This window comes from Plutella xylostella, chromosome 31, assembly GCF_932276165.1.
Source record: "Plutella xylostella chromosome 31, ilPluXylo3.1, whole genome shotgun sequence".
NCBI classification, from domain to species: domain Eukaryota; kingdom Metazoa; phylum Arthropoda; class Insecta; order Lepidoptera; family Plutellidae; genus Plutella; species Plutella xylostella.
Genome location: NC_064011.1, coordinates 2,210,783 through 2,225,156, shown reverse-complemented (window position 1 = coordinate 2,225,156; position 14,374 = coordinate 2,210,783). Strand labels below are relative to the sequence as shown.

General features: G+C 36.7%; 1 protein-coding gene across 5 annotated transcripts in view; it reads right to left on the bottom strand.

Annotated features, from left to right (window-relative positions):
- LOC105391331 (serine/threonine-protein kinase MARK2) overlaps nucleotides 1-14,374 on the bottom strand; it is a 132,653-nt gene that overhangs the window by 101,936 nt on the left and 16,343 nt on the right. The window contains exon 1 of one of the 5 annotated variants that reach the window (XM_048632235.1): nucleotides 12,287-13,189. The exons of 3 other annotated variants lie outside the window; for them this stretch is intronic. The gene's annotated coding sequence lies outside the window, so the exon portion shown is untranslated. Of the gene's footprint in view, nucleotides 1-12,286; nucleotides 13,190-14,374 lie in introns of those variants that run through there. One more of the 5 variants, XM_048632237.1, reaches the window with a different exon arrangement.

The window sequence follows — 14,374 nt, the reverse complement described above, 5'->3', positions numbered from 1 at the left end:
TATGTACGTGACATACCTATATGCGGATAGAATATTTAAAAATAAAACAGAAGTAATATTCTGAAATGTGGATGATTACGGGCTGATGATGATGATCCGAAAACGGTTATAAAATATAAGGGTAAATTGGGATGCATAGGGAATTATATTAAAGGTGAACTATGTACAAAGCTCGCAGGAATGCTGTGAGATGATCGCAGTTTATTTTAAAAAAGACCTAACATATCGACTGATTTGGCTGAAAATTTTAACGAACCTAAACGCGATGCGAATGAATCATTTCACACAAACAATAAGGGAGTTTCATTTCAAAATGCATTTATTCCTTGCACAACACACGGCGATATCTTCCATTATTTCAATCCAGATATCAGATATCTGGTGTGTGGTAACAGATGCGGGTTTAATACACCGGAGTGCAATAAAGTTGCCAACCACCAAGTACGGTCGTCAAAAAAGTCCCAGTATGGTCGGCAAAAAAAGAACTTTTTGCAAAAATCTATAAACATTATTGCAAATACCGTAACCATTATCAGACGCATCGGAAAACTCCCGACTTAAAATCTTTAAACATGTTAAAACATTTGTCTATTCTCACTGTACACAACACTTCTAGCACAACATTGCAAAAGCTGGCTTATTGCTCGGTGTAGTCGCAATGAACATTGCAGATGTAATTATTAGATGTGTCGGTAAGTAAGGGAAAACCTGCTTTTGTAATAACCGAGGTGCGAGCAGCGTATTGCAGAGAGCAAGAATTGCCACAGACAAGGACAACCATATTAAATTTAATCCTTTCATTTCCTCCTTGGAAATTCTTCTAAAAGATGAAAAATTAAGGACCAAAAATGATTTAGTTAAAAACATAAAAACGACTTGGGTTCCTTGGACATTTTTCGGCCAACTGGACTAAATAGTTTTGACATGCGTAAAGGGTGGACGAGGAAGGTTGAGGACACTCTGCATAAGAGATCAAATGATTTTTTGGGTTCATTAAAGTTATATTGTATTCTATAAAGTTGTAGTATAATATGTCGTGAATATGAATAGGTATCCCCGCATTTTCATAAATAATGTACACGCGCGCAGCTCAATCATGTTAATTGTAGGATTTTCATATTTTCTAGGTCACATGGACCCTGTGGGACCAATTTTATTATGCTAACGGGTGTTCCAAGGTACTTTAGGCTTACTGGGACCAGTAATTAAACAATTTAAGTATAATTCTGAATCGCTGGCATTTTTTTTCAAAGCATCTTACTTATTTCATGTTAAAATATTAGTCAAACTGATATAGAAAATCTGTCAAAAGTGACTCACTTGTATTGTATAAATGTATAAGGTTAGCAATTTTTAGTCAGCCGATAGGTTCTTCTTTATCAAGTGAAATATACTAAACATCGCGTTTCATCTCGATCCATATCAATCTTCATTTCTCAGACCTTTTTTCCTCAAAAAGCAAATAACCTTTCGTCTTCAATTGTTGATTCTACAACAGCTGAACTTATCGCACCGTTGTCATTTTTTCTCGTCCCTACCGAAACCTACGTCACCAGCAGCCTATTCAAGCTTCAGCAACGAATATAAACTCTATCTGAAGTATTGCAATGTGACAGCGAGCGGCGGCGAGGGTCGGAACTAGCCGACACACTGACACACACACAATAGCTGCCCTGTCAGCGCGGGCGGTTATAGCTGGATCTGTATGTGTACACACTGTATGTCGGGCGAGTTGACTGTGCATTACACGGGTTTTATTAATATCCTACTACTAACCTACGTATGTACCAATGTAATAAATGCGAAAGCGAAGGGATTTTTGCACCCTTTATGATATCACAACGGTGTGCGGGAAACAAAAAGTTTAACACGCAATGTATCTTCAGGATCAGATGAAAAAGTCCTGGTGCTTCTTAAAAAAAAAGTTACGAAGGCATATTTTTTAAGGTTCTAAATTCACCCCGCCGTGGCAATTGGCACTTAATTTATATATAGCTTACTATCTAACCATAATTATCGGTAATTTTCAGTCCAGCATTTACTTAGTGGTGACTTAATACACCTATGAGACATTTACTAGACATATCGGGGACAAATTACAGAGAACCGACTGCACGGCAACATTAGCGGTTAAATGGAAACTCAATCTTGATTCAGCAACTCGCTACAAAACACAATACTGTGTTGGAGTTGGAGCATTAATACTCACTGATATACTACTGAGATAATGTTAATATCATGTCATGTAATTTCAGTGTTTGGAGCTCAGGTGTGACAATGCAGGCATCATAAGATATATCATAACCCTATCACAATGAAAATACCTTACAATTTTTTTTGTCTCTATTATTTATTTCGGATGATGGAAGCCTTAAGTAATAACGATATTTTCTGCGACTATAATGCGATTGCCATTCATACTGAGATCATCCACATGAACGCAGCAAAATGTTGTGCCATTCATTTTTATACAATTCCAACCGAATACCTAGGGCGTGCAAAACCGGTTAACCGGTTAACCGGAAAACCGGCTAACCGGACAATATATCACGGTTTTTCATAACCGGTTTTGAGAGTTCAAAACCGGAAACCGAAAACCGGGTTTTCACCGATTTTGATCGTATTTTTATATACTTTTTTACATACATTAGAAGTTGAACCCATAAACTCTAAAAATAAAAGAATTTGTATATCGGTTGGCACACTGATGGACACTAGATTAATGGTGAAACACATAAAAAAGCACTAAAATATTGTATGGAAATTGAGTGACGATTTTCTGGTGCACATGCCGGCACTCTGCCTAGGCGCAGTAAAGCAAACACGACGTCAGTGACCGATGTGTGCGTGTGAGTTCACATTTTTTGCTGTATGAAAACTTATTGCTGTGTGAAAAAAAGGTACTCTGGGTGCAGATAATTATAACGTTGAAATCTGGCCCAATAAAGCACAACAAGGTGGTCTTCATACAAACTCTAGGTAAAACAGGACTGCATTGACCGTTGTTGAAAATATAATTAGGCCAAGTGCGGGGACTGCATTCGACGTTATGGACTTTTTAGGGTTCCGTAGCCAAAATGGCAAAAACGGAACCCTTATAGTTTCGTCATGTCCGTCTGTCCGTCTGTCCGTCTGTCCGTCTGTCACAGCCGATTTACTCGGAAACTATAAGTACTACAGTGATGAAATTTGATGGGAATATGTGTTGTATGAACCGCTACAAAAATATGACACTAAATAGTAAAAAAAAGAATTGGGGGTGGGGCCCCCCATACATGTAACTGAGGGATGAAATTTTTTTTTCGATGTACATACCCGTGTGGGGTATCAATGGAAAGGTCTTTTAAAATGATATAAAGTTTTCTAAAAAACATTTTTCTTAAAGTGAACGGTTTTTGAGATATCAGCTCTCAAAGTCGTAAAAAGTATGTCCCCCCCCCTCTATTTTTATAACTACGGGGTATAAAATTCTAAAAAAAATAGAGGTGATGCATGCTAATTAACTCTTTCAACGATTTTTGGTTTGATCAAAGTATCTCTTATAGTTTTTGAGATAGGTTGATTTAACTGTAATTTTGGTTAAGTTATTGTGCTTACTACGGAACCCTTTGTGCGCGAGCCCGACTCGCACTTGGCCGGTTTTTTCATGAAGTGTTGAGGACGTCAAATCAAATGCAGTCGTGTCCATCAATGAGTTAGGCTTTAGGTTGATATGAACAAATCTGTAATACATCAAAAAAACATTCATCATCTTACTGCTACTATAGAGTGGTCGTCAGAATCAGACGATAAATGTTTTTTTTTTCAAAATCTGCCTGTATGTTTAAAATATACAATTATTGATGATAACAAAACGATATAAAAACACCATTAAGGTGCCACACACTTTTTTTAGATGTGATAACAGTAAGTACTATGATAATTCTTATTTAACTTTTTTTCCTGTTCACTAAATTATTATTTTGTCATATGGTTGATTAAAAATAGGTAAGTATATCATAAAAAATGTTTTATTCGTATGTTTTGTGGATATCTCTATCTAAGAATATGGGTTCCTTGTTTAATTAGTACTGTATGACAAAAAATATTTAAGTAATATCAAAACCGGTGAAAAACCGGTTACCCGGTTTTGAGGCTGAAAACCGAAAATTCAAAACCGGTTTTGAAAACCTTCCGGTTTTGCACGCCCTACGAATACCTACATCACAGATAAGACAAACACTCAAACACGGTAGGCAGTGTAGGCACACGACGACGCTAGTAGGTAACGTGAAACAATTCCGTTTCAGTGCCACTTCCCGTGCCAATCAATACGGCAGGCACGACAAGCCAGAGGGACCAAGTTTAGAATCGCATTCGAAAGTGCACACCGCACTCGACATGACAACTGCTCGGGCACAATCGATTCAATCGAATGTCAGAATCGAGAACTCGGACGGGGGGAAGTGAGGCGTGTAATCGGCAGACTGAATTATGTACGTTTACTATTCACCGGCGTTGCAAGAGCAAGAGTAATAGACGATGAAATGGAACCAGTCGCACATGGGTGGTTATTGCAACGATGACTGCAAGCATTGCTTTGTCATTACCATCAGATTCATCAGCCTGTATAGCATGAGGCGTTTACCAAGGATCGTCAAAATATTGTGTCCTCGACTTTTCTCATCTGGTCGCTACCTATAGAACCATCTGCCTAGGGCTTAAGTGCTATTTCTTTGTCTTTTGTCTGTCACCATACTATCAAAGGTCAACCACGCCAAAATGCCCTACAACTACGTCAGTATATACAACATATCGTATACATCCACTATACAACCCAGTTCTTACAATTCGGTAGTCGCCCACAGCAACAACGTTGAGATCTAAGTAGTAAGTTTTTGGCGTGGTGCGTTCCGGGTAAAATTCAAATATCTTTCGTAAGATAAATTTATAAAAGCTAAAAAGGTTTTCTACAGAAACCGTTGGCGTGATGTTAACACGAGCGAATGACGTCACGAATCAACATTTCCATGAAACAATTATCTACTCTGTCGGCTCGTTATCAACAATACAACCTCTTTGTTATGTCACTTGTAAAATTATCAAAGCATTTTTTTATAATATTGTTTTCTGGACGCTTTTGGAAGTTCTAAGCACAATATCTACATACCTAATTATGAAATTTTACCATTTCTTTGAAGTCTTGATAGGAAAGTCCCTAGTATACATTTTCACCACTTCCAAGAATCATTATTTGTTTTAAGAATAATTACGAACACCAGAGGTCCCAGTGCAATGCCTTGCGGTACTCCTATCAACTTGGGCCGTTCTGCTAACACCGAGTATCAATTCTATATTATGAAACTTTCACTTCATCGCCATTCATCCGTTGTCGTGTATTGTTCGATACGGGGAAGTGTTGTACGACAACTAATGTGTTATGGTTAGCTACGGTTAACAACAGCTATGGAGAACGATATTTAATTATTAAATTATTATTTTAACCCCTAGATGTGAATCAAATCATCAAAATCTAAGCTTTCGCTCTCGGTGGATCCTCAATCAACTTAGATATCTGGGGTTACCGATTTTGGAAAGTGATAGTTTTATTTATCATAATTTTATGTAAGTTAGGATTAAATTTTTGGATTTTTTTGCCATTCGGTTTTTAGAACGATTTTTAGAAACAAGTATAGTCGTACGTTCAAGGTTTTGGACTAAGACATGGCATGACCATACTATTTAGTACCAAATAATTGAAGCAGGTACACTAGGTACATTATTTATTCACCATTAAAGCAATTGCATCTAGCTCAGTATTTCAGTGGCTTTGATTGGTTTTAAAATTCATTGCATCACTTTCAACCAATAGAATAAGGGAAATAGTGATTTGAGAATGTTTAAAAGATAACGTTTCTGGGCTTACGTCCTTATGACATCGTAAGCTAAATAGTCGGTAATTATTGGCTGAGGAAGGCCGAGGACTGAGAGTTGTAGCTAGAGGATTGGCGACTTGATGATGTGGGCTAGCAGCTTATGATGAGAAATAAAAGATCAAATTTTGTGGTAGTAATAGCCCTACAGCAAGACAAGCCAATCGTGAAATAGCGATAAATCAACCAAAACGTTTAAGTAATAAGTGCCTGTATTCCTTGCCTTTTTTTCGATTATGAAATATTGCTACTAAGATAACGATATCCGGTTTTAATCAGTACGCATGTTAAACCAATGTTTGGAGAGATATTAATCCAATATAAATATTAGCATTTAGACTGTTTTTAATTGCCAAGGATATTAATATTGGTTTACCTCTTGTGTGCAAATATTATTCCGCCGCACACATACAAAATATGTATTACGTAACTTATACATACACATTGCATTAACAATCATTTAGATATATCGGTATTACATATTTAACAATGATTAAAGTAAAGGCAACCTTCCTCATAAAAAATTATAAAAAAAATACTTTATAAAATTATCTTTGATCTTCTGCGGCTTTTTGTTTGACTTAGCTTTATCCGTACCGAATCTTTAATTATGAAAACAGCTAGCACACACATATACATAAGTTATAATAAAAAAGTTACATATATCATTTGATACATAGCAGTACATAATATTCACGTAACCACTTATATACTCAACACCAAAGTAAATAAGCGGCACGGCTGGCAAATATTATAATAATAACATGACATTCTCAGCTAGTCATTTATCAAGATTGCCATCTCTCATTTCCAAACACTATCCTTATATTCCTTACCTCATATTAAAATACGTACCTCGGGGGTGTATTATTAGCACCATTGCTGGTTGCGAATGCGGAAAAGTTTCGTATGAAGAAATATATTTTCTCTAAAGGATTATTTGAAAGATTGAAAGTTATTTTCGTGGAAAAGTTTTCCTATTTCCACTCCACCTTTTTGCATAAAAATCCAAAGTATTCAGGTTTACCCACTGTCTGTCAGTTGACACTTGAAAACTCAAATTTAATCGGGACTTGTCACATTTCATGCAGCACTATGATTGGCTGAATCGTCATTTACACTCACGGGCAATGAAATAGTTTCACTCACAAAAAGCAGACACCAAAGGACCTCAATTTTTTCCAACATTTAATTTAAAATTGTAACACAATATTATTGTTTTTAGTAGGTAATATCCTGTTGCTCTGTTAAATGTACTTTAATGTTGAAGAGGGCGTCATAAAGCTAGCTTTTTCCGTTAAGGAGTAATTTTGTATTTTTCTCAGTGGAACCTTTTCATTGCCCGTGAGTGTAGTAGAACCTTATTCCATGCTAACGTAGATATACAAACAGACACCATACAAAGGCTCATGAAACGCGATACTTTCAAAGGCCCTTAAAGTTCCAAGCTTGTAATTGTCGGTAATTACCAAGGGTCAAAAGGCCTGCTACAGGTACTTTGCTGCATAAATAAATCTCTTGGCTCACAATTTGCCATGTTGAAAATGTGGGTACTTCTTAGATACAGTGCTTTTGATTTCAATAACACATCTAAATCTAATCGTTATAACGTTTTAACTGACAATTTCATTGAACTCACCTACGAATGCATACAGTATCTTTATTTAAACTTATGTGGTTAATTTGTTGGTACGTTTTAAAAGATTTCCCGTTGGCATTCCGTGATAAAACATAGTTTATGTATGCTATAGCATCAAATCCAAGCTGTTGTAGTTTTTGCGTGAAAGAGTAGCACATAGATTTTCGCCTCTACAATATTAGTGTAATTAATGCGTGGTATTTAAGCAGTAAATAACCATCTATGTATAGGAGCTTAAGTACAAAGACAAAGTTATGTCACCAAACTATGTATAGTACCTACGTAGTTGTCTCAAATAGTTTAGGCGCAAGTTAAAATTAGGTTAAGCGTAGCTCTCAACTGTAAGTTGTTATGCCTTAAAGTAGTTGACTTAACCAACTTGTCACCAGTAAACATCGTAACATCCAGTTTCTGGAAGGACTATTGCACGTCTAGATTCCAACAACGCTAACTTTACAACAGAATCAAGGGAAATATAGTCTATCATCTTTTAACCGTTGCAAAGTTAACATTTTCTGACTGTAATTCCTTTCTGACCGGTGAGATATTTTTAGAATCGATTCTTCCTAAACTTTTCGTATATTGTGTCTATTTTATGTATTTCTATGAACGAGTTCACACACACAACTGTATACCCAATACAAACCGCAGAATGAAGTACTAATAAGATATATTGCCAATACAAACATACATTCATAAACTAAAGCATAGACTAATAAAGCTTCACAATAATTAAGTAAAACCACCCTACACGCTCGAGTGAGTTTGTTAAGAAACCATACAACTAACGGTTGCGTACTAAGAAACCATAGCTATGGTTTTATCTGTGATTGCATTACAAATAGGTACTCGCTTTACTCTCTCAGCACAAGCTTGCTTGTGTTGGGGTCCACCAACCCGCACTAGGCCAGCGTGGTGGACTAGGCCTAAACCCTTCCTTCATTGGAAGGAGACCCGTGCCCCAGCAGTGGGGACGTGATGGGGTGTGATGATGATGACTAGCTATAATTAAGTATTAATTAATTTCGAACCATTACTTAATGGAGACATCATCCGTTACACTGTCCTAGAATCTAGATATAAATAGATATACATACTAGATTTATAAGAACGTGGGCTTCGCTCGTAATACCGATATATAATTAATATTATTACGACTCGTCTGATCGTAATATTTCATATACGATTTGCATTCGTCTATCTACATAAAGTCAGTCACGTCCCAAGCTTCCTTTGTCCACTACGTATATAAAACCGTCCTTACACTACACAACTTGTTGGATTTGTCTATCCGTAGAATCAGAGCCTAGGCCTTCGGGAGCTTGAAAACATCTGTGACAGTCGAGTTGCTCACTTACCCGACAACTTGAGTGCATTGTACTCATTCAAAAACGGCGATACGGCTCGCGACCTATTACGTGAGTACAAATACTACAAATGTACAGCGAAACGCGGGTGACTCGCTTACGAGTCACCTCTGACTACCCCTTCGAGGATTACAGTCGTGAGCATATGTATGCAGTACCGGCGTTAGGGTAGGGCGCGGTTGGGCGACCGCCCAGGGGCGCCGGACTTTAAGGGGCGCCGTTAGGCGGCGCCCCTTTATATTATTTAAAACAAAAACAGGAGTAACCACTTTCTGATCAGGCAAAAACGATTTCAGACTTATGAGTTCATCGCTCAACACACATGTCTGATTTGGAATTTACATTTCATTTGACGACCGAATGGCGTAGACGACCGAATGGCGTAGTGGTTAGTGACCCTGACTACTGAGCCGATGGTCCCGGGTTCGATTGCCGGCTGGGGCAGATATTTGTTTAAACACAGATATTTGTTCTCGGGTCTTGGATGTGCCCGTAAAATGGCAATAGGCCCGCCCCCTATTAAATTGGGACTAACATAACACTCTGGCGAAAAGTGGGTGCAGCAATGCACCTCGGCCTACCCCGCAAGGGCGTGAGTGCGTGTTTTTTTTAATTGAAGATCACTACAGAGTTTGATAAGGTCGTGTTTTTCTGGATTCTGTTTTAAATTGTACAAATAAGACTAAGATTCCGAGTACTCACATAACTGTTCAAATCTTTCATTGAGTGAAGTTAAAGTTAACGTCGTGGTCGTCGTGTCCAAAAGACAGTTGAAAAATTCAACCTCAATTTTTTTTTTCTAGAGAAGTTATAGGCTCATCTTGGGCAAAAAGAGTTCGCCGATAGAAAGGCTAGAAAAGTAAAATTTTATTAGTTTTTTTAATAAATGTTTAATTTTATTATGTTTTATTTAATTTCATTATTATACTTCGCCTTATTTCGAATGGGTTTGAATTTCAGTTAGGGGGCGCCGTAGAAATCTCGCCCAGGGCGCTGGTAGTACTAAAACCGGCACTGTATGTATGTATGTTGTAGAATCAATATTCAGCCTATAAAGAGTGGCTAGGGTGTGGTTTTACGGCCTTACTATAAATACTAGACACACGTTTAACAGATGAGGTGTTAACACCGCTTAATTTAAATTGCATAAGTTTCAAATACTATGTTTATTATGATTTCGAGAATGCTAAGGTGATAACTAATAGTTCAGCGAAGAAAAAAATATATTTAATTATGTACCTAAAACACAAAAAACTGCGAACACTTTATACCCAGAAATTACTTGTTTTTAGAATTAACTTTAAACTAGTGAGTGACTAACGTCATTAAGAATTTGTACCTTGACTCAATCGGCACTATACCTGCCTAGGTACTTAGGTTTCAATACCTACTTAGGTTTCGAGGAAAAGGTAAATACACACAAGTCTGAACTTTATCACTCAGTACCTAAACACAAGGTCCTGTCACTTTGACATTTAAAACTTGTTCAGAACTTAATGAGGTGGTCATTACAATAAATTATGTATTACCGACATTCCGGTCTGGGCTCGAAGACAATAAGGCTATTGCACAGTTTTGATTTTAGTTTCAGAATAGGGACCTAAATATTTTATTTATATTAAATGTGTAAAGGTTATTATTAAGTTGCAACCGTCTTGTAATAAAAATAATCATAAGACCGTGTAAATAACTAGGTACTTACCCCCTTATTCATAGAGAAGTTACAAAGCGTTTTAACTAATAAACTGTTTTGTCCCTCTCCGACAAAGAACAATTTGTTCTTTGACAGAGAGGGACAAAACAGTTTATTAGTTAAAACGTCTTGTAACTTTTCTATGAATAAGGGGGTTAGTATCTATGCATTTTTTTATTTTTTTTAACTTATCCTAGATTGTTTCTTTATTGATTTGCTGCATAGTAACAGCTTTTTCAGATACTTTATTGGCTTTTGTCATCCTCACTGATGACCTGAAGACCTACGACACCTCCGGATGGGTCCGAGCCCTATACGGTGGCCGATAGTGGTTGTATAAGAATATTTGTTATAATATTTGGATACCTTCCTCATTTATTCTGTATGTCTTTCCTCTATCCAAAGGTTGCCTGAAAGTGTTCGCTTTTAGGGATAAGGCCGCCTATTGAGTAATATCCATTGTATTTGTATTCTAGTAACTCAATAAAGTAGTATTCTATTCTATAAGGAAGCTTTAAAAAACGCTCCTAGGGAGAGACCTATGTCCGACACGCGACACCGGACAAGCCCGACAGTGTAGGTCCGTCTGAACGCTCAAATCAAATAGCTATTCATCTACACGGCCGGCGTATGATGATGCTTAATTCATGAGTAACCGACCCTGAGTATTCATACTCATAGTCGCAATACGAATATAAACCCTATTGCCTTCTAGGCGGCGAGGCGCGCCTTTGGAATTTTCGTCACTTTACACGCCCATAAACAAATAGCAGTAAGTGTGAAATTGGAATTTACACCGGCTTTGTTCCAAGTGTGTGGTAAAGAAAAGTCGAGGATGAAATTATGAATGGAGTAAGAAATGTTGGTGTCAAAACATTGAGTGACGTTGAAACAAACAGTGAGCGAAAAGCGAAATTATCAGGTTTTAGTGGTTAACAGGTTCCGTATTGACCAATCGGGTGTTACCACAAAAACTACACACGCAAAATAGATATCAAATATTTTATTCAACTGTAAAACATACTTTGAACCTGTTTTGAACCTTTCATAGGCATTTTAATAAGTATAATTTCAGTTGGGATCAGCAAATTACAGAATCCTTAAGTACGTACAAAATATAATACTGTTAATTAGTATTATTATAGTAAGTACGTACAAAATATAATACTGTTAATTAGTATTATTATAGACATGATGTTGAATCATGTTGTATTTCAAAATTGATTACTTTTCTATACCTAATAGGTACACGAATTACAAATTCTTATAAGTAATGTGAGATCCTGTGGCATAAAAATTCACCAGTATACCTATCGGTGAGTAATCGAAAAATTACTAAAGAATTTTGTCAAGTGAGTGAACATAGATTCGTATTGCGGGACAATAATAGGATTCCTCAAGTATCGCCGTGTCACATTATAAAAGATTGCGAGAATCCTTTGTATTCTCGGTGCGTCCTTATCTGAGAGCCGAAATACTCGTTCAGGACCGAATCAAAGCTATTGTGCTACAATAATACATACAACTTAGTGATATCTGACTGAGCAATTATTTATTTATGACAATGAATGAATATGCCGTGTGGAAAAATCCACCGACAGAACCGGTCCTGCTCGGTACAACATACCGACACAGCTAAACAATTCAATAATAATACATTACAACAAAAACAAACCACATGTACACTGAATATTGTCCGAGTGTAAATCCTCCTTTAATCCAAAGAGCACACTATCAATCCAAAAATCACTGGCACGCACATCCAGAAATTCCACAAAAAGGAAACAAAAGCACCTCACATCGAATGTGTTTCACATTTAAAAATCGAACGCAGATATCGAAATCCGAATTTTCGTTTAACCGTGACGGCCCGTGCGGCGTACGGGGCGAATCGAGAACGACTGACTGCGAACAGCCAGCAAACGTCACACGAGCCTCGAGATATCGTTGCCTCAGCAAATAGGTATCCAGCCACACTACACTCACAGTACCTGCTATTACCAGCAGGCACATTGGAAAACTATGGAGATGTTTTGTAACTGGCCGGATAGAAATAGCTGTGTACACCGACCGTATTCGAATTTAGAACTACGACAGACCGCCATCGGGATAGTGTTGCCAGTTCAAAGAGGTTGATAAACAGAAGAAAAACCTTTCAACGGACGAATCGGACGATAAATCAATTGAACGGCTCTCTAGGCAGCTGAGTTTTCCCGCGTTATCTTGTTTGTTTTGATAATGTTACGCCGTGCAACGCTGTTTATTTTGCAGTCGTTAGGGTTCAGTTGGTATCGAAGGTCCTTCATAATTAGTTTCTTATACTCTATCTAGTCTATAGGTTACAAAAACAGAGGAGGAACGACGGCGTCGCGACGCTGGCCAGTGCGCGTGAAATTAGTTTTTAATAAAAAAGGAAAACCTCCTTTGTGTAAAAGAAAATGTTGATGAAAGTCAACGTTTTACTGGCTGGATGAACTTAGAGGAAAAAATATGAGATGTTGACATCGAGGCGGGAGCCAATGCACCAATAAGAGGTCTAGACTTTATCAGCCAACTGCAGATTGGAACATTCCAACTTTTCAAATTTATAAAACTGAAGATAAACGTAATGTTTGTAAATATTGAAAAATATATACAAAATTTTCAATGTAATTACTTCGTAAATGACTACCTCTCAGTATAGACAGACAGGGAACAAATAATAGGTTTATTATTAATACATAACCGTGGGATAAAGCATACAGAGTAAAAAAACTCGAAAAGGAAATGATGACAATAGAGGTTGTTTCGTCGACCTTGCGAGACGCAAGTTGGGTGACAAGTTATAATCTTGTTCTTATTTAAGTATAGCTTTCAGTTATGTCCAGATGCCCAGTGTGCAAATCTGCTAAGGGCATAAACTGAACTTCAATTCATATTCAATTTATTATCTCATAATATAATTTTAATGTGTTTCTAATGTTATGTGCTGTCTAAAGGATGTTGCAAAAGTGATAATATATTTGTTTATTATTATATTAATTGTTATAGCACTTTTGCAAAACTATGAATATTATAATACCGAACCGTTTTCATAACTATGTTTATAATGTATTTAAGCTGTGGATAGTAACTCTGAAGTATTTTGTGCCTTTGCAACAACAAGCTTATATTAACTGAACAATGTCCTTTGAAGTCGTGTACTTACTTAATTAGTTTAATTACACTCTCTTAGGTTTCAGCATTTTAACTCAAAATGTATCTCATTTAACTAAAATTACAGTTGAGTCTTGAATGTAAATTTTCCGATTCAATTTAACAAAAGTGCTAATAAAATTAGTTTCCCAGACCAACGACTCGACATCTCAACTATTTTCAACCGTCAAAATATTTATGAAGAAGGTAAATCTTGTTACTGTAAGTGCCTATTTTACAATGTCTGTCTGGATAGCTCCAAATAGCACCAGTGAGATATACCTATAGGTAGGTTATAAATACTGTAGATAAAACTTATGTTAAATTAAATCTACATGCATTTATCATACATGTCTTTAATCGCTATTTAATTATTATGAAACAAGGAGAATAATCTTCGAACAAGTTCCAACTTCCCTTTCGGTAGGTACTTAGGTAATTAGTTTCACTCTCTTATATTCATACGAATATTCACATTGACCGAACATTCGGTGTCCAATTACGAACCGAGAAAACTACTTTTAAATACTTAAAGAAAAGTACTGGCTGGCAAGAGAATTCTCTTTTTATTTTTCTTAATTCCGTAAGC